Raw genomic sequence first — 6,000 nt, 5'->3', positions numbered from 1 at the left:
GAAGAGCTAACAGACCAGGCTAAGGAAGCAGCAAATCAAGGTAACTAAGGGCAATTATATAGAATAACCAAACAGATCTGTGGAAAATTCTAAGCAAAACTGACAGGGCCAGTGAAGGACAAGAATGGCAGACCCCTGACAACAGAGAAGGAACAAGAGGTAAGATGGACAGAGCATTTTACAGAGACCCTGAAAAGGGAACCATTAGTAGAAGAACCTATCATAAATGAGGCAGAGGAGAACCTTGACATCAGCGCTGACCCCCCCCCCCCCCCCCAAACAGAGAAGAAATAGTCCCTGCCATTAAACTCCTCAGGAACAACACAGCTCCTAGCCAAAATAATTTGAATGCTGAGCTTTTCAAGGCAGATCCAGAGACAGCAGCTACCATGTTACAGTCATTGTTTACAGAGATATGGGAGAGGGAATGAATTCTGAAGGACTGGACTAAAGGCATCATTGTGAAGATTTCCAAAAAAGAGGCTCTTAGTGACTGGAACAACTGGAGGGGAATCACTCTTCTCTCTGTCCCAAGCAAGAACCTGGCTAAGATAATTGTACTGTGCATGACAGATGCTGGAGACAAAAGCCTGAAAAAGAAGCAAGCGGGCTTCAGCAAGAACAGCGGATGCCAAGATCAAATCTTTTCTCTTCAGAACATCATTGAGAAGTGCACTGAATGGCAGAAAGAGCTGTATGTTGCCTTTGTTGACTTTGAAAAGGCATTTAATAGTATAAATAGGAAAAGCCTCTGTAACATCCTAAAGTCCTATGGAATCCTACCTAAAATAGATAATGTCATCAAGAGCTTCTATATAGGTTTCTCCTGCACTGTTGAAAACAGCAGCTTGAGCTTTAAGGTCAAGACCGGCATCAGGCAAGGCTGTGTCATGTCAGCTATTGTGTTTAACCTGGCAATTGCCTGGGTAATGAGCCACACACCGAGGATGCACACCAGATGGGCTTTATTTTCAACATTGGAAGACCTGGACTTTGATGATCTCGCCTTGCTGTCGCACACTTGTCAACACATACAGGATAAAAAAAATGACAGCTGTGCGCAGTAGGAGGACAGATAGGACTGAGAGTCAACCAACAGAAGACAGAGATGATAACTTAACACTGATTCTCCAGCATCAATCCAAACATATGGAGTCAACACAAGACAAGCTGAGCACAGACATACTAATGTAGTTTTGTTTGGAACGATGGAAGAGCAAAGGAGAACATATTAGCAGATTAGAAAAGGCCAGGGGAGTCTTCAAGTTTATGAACGTCTAGAAGTTATCTTAATACAGCAACCACACCAAGGACTGTACCAGAGCTGCATCATGTCCACCTTACTCTGTAGATCAGAGTGCTGGCACATGACAGAATGTGACCTCTCCAAACTGTGCACCTTCCATACAACTTGCCTGTATAAAATACTCTGTATCTTCTAGCCAAGGACAATTTCAAACCAAGGCCTCCTTCACCAATGTCAGCAAGAAGACATGGACACAATAATAATGAGGAGGTGGTAGTGAATTGGGCATGTTCTGAGAAGGGATGCTGACAGTATCACCAAGATGACACTACACTGGGCACCTGAGAAACGGTACAAGGTCAGCAGACCAAAAACAACATGGTGACATCCAGTCAATGCAGACTTAAAGGCCCTGAACCACACCTGGGGCACAGCAGAGAGGCTGGTCAAAGACAGACAGCAGTGGAGGTGTTTTGTTGCTGCCCTACACGTTAGTGGTGCAACAGAATGATAATGATGATGATGATTATAGGCTGAGCTAAAAAAGTAACAAGTAACATTAGCAACAGTACAGTATAAATACTAGTTACGGCACTGATGAAGTAGCCTAACATTACTTTGGCCAATTTGCAAAATACAATATGAGTCGAAGCACATTCCAATGAAGGTTGCTACTGTAGACCCTATCATATTTAGCCAAGCAGAACGTGAATTTTCACTTGTTGCTTTTGTTGAATTGCCATGAAATTGATCTGAATTGACCTTGGTGAATGAGGTGTGAGAGGTGATAACACCACATAGAGTTCATTGGAAGTCACTTTGGAGAAAAGTTATTGCTAAAAAAGTAAATGTCTAACAAGTAGCCTAACATGGATGGAAAAGTAAGCTTTGTTAGCAGTCTTTTCTTTGGAAAAAATGTCCACTCTGGAGCCATTTGCGCAAATGATAAATAATATAATACAAACTAGAGCAACATATTCAGAGACCGCAGACAATCTAGTACAACATGGCGCTGCGCGGGGTTGTTCTACAATGAGCATCCAAAGATTCTGTGTATAGCACAACATTGTAAGAAGAGGACACTATGATAAGCACATAATGATCCATGTTAACTTATGAATAACTCGGAGCAAAGTCAGCATGTTTGATGAAGCCACTGATGGATTATGCACGGTTTCAATTTGTTTCCATGTGGGTTGTTCAACAAAACCACAAAATGAAATAAAGTAAAAAAACAAGGCAGCAAGAAACTATAAATGAGGCATATGTTAAATATTTTACATTTTAATAAAAACAAATGGTGTTTAAACAGTTAATTAATCATTTGTTTTTAAAACAAAAAAAAAAGCATTTTTTTGAACCCAGTTATGATGTCCCATCTTATCTGGGTGTGGAGGCATAGTGATGCAGCAGGCTTGGCTAGGTCCTGCTCTCTGGCAGGTGTGGGGTTTGAGTCCTGCTTGGGGTGTCTTGCAATGGACTGGTGTCCCATCACCTCCCTTCAGCCTTGTGCCCTGCATTGCCAGTTTAGGCACCAGTTTGTTGCAACCCTGCTTGGGACAAGTGGTTTTAGATAGTGTGTGTGTATATGTATATATACATATAGAGAGAGAGAGTCTATGTATGAGCTGTCTGTTGTCAGCCTACACAGTACATTCAGTTTGAGAATACAGATTGTTGGTCCCTTCTCTTGTGTTTTTATTCATGACATCATCAGAAATTAATCAAAAACAACTCAACTTTCATCACATAACTCACACACACACTTTCTGAACCACTTGTCCCATACAGGGTCACAGGGAACTGGAGCCTAACCCAGCAACTCAGGGGATAAGGCCAGAGGGGGAGGGGACACACCCAGGACAGGACACCAGGTTGTCACAAGGCACCCCCAATGGGACTCAAACCCCAGACCCACCAGAGAGCAGGACCCAGTCCAACCCACTGCACCACCGCGCCCCCCTGATTACATAACTGTCGACTTTAAAAAACCTGAAGTCGTGCATCCCCTGGTGTGTGTTAGCTAAAACTTCTGACAACGACAATAATGATCACCAAACTGTATACACAGAGCTCCAAGAGCCAGTTGCTCATAGATCGCTAGTGATGGAGGGTCAGAGTCTGCTTCTCAATCTTAGTGCTTTTGAATCAGAATTTGCATATGTGTCATTTAGGGATTCTGAATTAAAAGAGAACACACACACACACTTTCAGAACCACTTGTCCCATATGGGGTCACAGGGAACCGGAGTCTACCCAGTAACACAGGGCATAAGGCCAGAGGAGGAGGGAACACACCCAGGACAGGACACCAATCCATCACAAGGCACCCCAAGCAGGACTTGAACCCCAGACCTACCAGAGAGCAGGACTGTGGTCCAACTCACTGCGCCGAAGAGAAAACAATTCACATGAAAGCCAGACACTGTTGTCACCCCCAGGTAGACTTAACCAGACATCATGATCACTTTTAAGAAGTCACTGGACATGATTGACATAGTGTTTGTTAAACAAATGTACTTCCCAAAGAACAAAAAGATTGTCAAATTCACAGCACTCTTAACAGGGAGAACACACTAGAGCTGTTAGATTTATTTCTCACTACATATTTCAAGTTCAACAGACAAATATACAAACAATGTAAGGGGATCCAATAGGATTACCAGTATCAGGACTGGTGGCTGAAGCAGTAATGCAACGTCTAGAGAAGATTGCCATCTCCTGATTGAACCAAAACAATGGATATGTTATGTTGAAAATACATTTTTCATTATGAAATGAGATAAATTTGAAGAAACTCATTAACTATTGAACAATGTCTTCACCAAGATATGGTTTAACAAGGGAGAAAGGAAATGATTCCCTACTACCATTTCTGGATGTACTAGTAAAATGACTGGCTACAGGTGAACTAGAAACCTGCACTTCTCTATAATCAACAGACACATACCAAATCCTTAATTTCACAAGCAACCATTCAACAGCACACAAACAAAGCTACATCAGAACATTGTTCAAATGTACCAGTACCCACTGTAATACTAGAAAATTCAAAGATCAGTTGTTCAAGGTTTTCGCACACAGTGGCTACCTGAAAAAGTTCATCATACAATACCGTATCACCCACCATCATACTTTGCAAATTGAAGAGAATAACAAAATGGTTGCTTTATCGTACATCAAGAATGTTTCAGAAATAACTGCAAGAATCCTACATCCGTTTCGCATCACAGTGGCCCACAAACCAAGCGCAACATTACGCAGTATCCTATCAAGGCCAAAAGATCGACCAACAAAGGAAGAGAAAACCAACGTCATCCACATGATTTCCTGCCCTCAATACTATTTTGAACAAACTGAAAGATGTCTAAGCACAAGAATCCATGAGCATAAACTTGCTACTAATCAACATCACCCTAAATCAACAAAAGATTTACTTGTTCACATGGATGCAGAGAATCACCAGTTTGACTGGTATGATGTAAAAGTACTGAGAATAACAAGAATATGACAAGCATGGGAATTCATTCAGGCACTGCTCTCCAAAGAGAACACCATCAATAAGCACATCAACATTTGCCTTATCTACACACTGCTCAAGAGACAACTGGAACGAAGTACGAACCAGTTCCAAACCATTTAGAGCCAGTTACAAACTGGTTAAAGAGCAATTTCAATGTGGTCAGGTCAATCTGAATGGACTAATCAGGACGCTTGGAAGTGAACCTGTACTTTGACTGCTGCCTACAGCATATAGACCCACATGGTTTTACTCAACTCACTTCTCTTGAAGTTGCAATGACGATGTTTCCTAGCTGGGTAATGAAATAGCTGCAAGCTAAATCAGCAAGCTCTGAAAGAGAGACAAAGTTGTCTTTTAAAAAACACAAGTAACAAAGTGATGCAGATGCATTATTTGAAAGAATAATGCTGCCATGTTTGAATTTATAAAAAAAGATATTTATTTGGAATACTAAACACATAGATTATATATTACCAAGGTAACAAATTTAATACAGTGGAAAAACTGGGACTTTCACAGTTAGAAAGGAGGCTGTTCAATGTTGATCTGACTTTAGTATAGTACCTTCAGAAAGTATTCAGATCCCTCCACTTTTTCCACACTAAAAATGTATTGTAGACATTTGAAAATTAATTTTGCCATCCAGTGACACACAATAGCTCATAATTGCTCCATCACTCATTCAATTTCACTGTTTCTAAAAAAGGGGGTGCTGTGGCACAGCAGGTCTGACTGGGACCTGCTCAGCAGTGGGGCTGGGGTTTGAGCCTTGCTTTGGGTGCTTTGTGGCGGACTGTCATCCCATTCAGGGTGCGTCTCCTCCCTCTCCAGCCTTGCGCTCTGTGTTGCCGGGTTAGGCTCCAGTTTGCTGCGACCCTGCTCGGGGAGAAGCGGTTGTAGACATTGTGTGTGTGTGTGCGCATTTCCTAAGTTCCACAGATCATGTTGCATGATTGTGCAAATGGTCTAGATATAGAATAGGATCTAAAAAAAAATGGCAATGCATAGAAGGTTCCCTGGAGTGCAGTGGTCTTCATCATAGTCAAATGGATTAAGTTTGGAACCACTAAGATTCTTGCAAGCACTGCCTGTCTGGCCTAACTAGGGACAGCTGGTAGTGCAGTGGTTATAGCTGCTTCCTTTGGATACAAGGATCACAGGTTTGAATCTTACCTCTAGCTGTTGTACTCCTGAGCAAGGTACTAACCCTAAATTGCTCCAGTAAAATTAC

This window comes from Scleropages formosus, chromosome 13 (genome assembly GCF_900964775.1).
Source record: "Scleropages formosus chromosome 13, fSclFor1.1, whole genome shotgun sequence".
NCBI lineage: Eukaryota > Metazoa > Chordata > Actinopteri > Osteoglossiformes > Osteoglossidae > Scleropages > Scleropages formosus.
Note: the sequence above shows the minus strand (reverse complement) of the source record.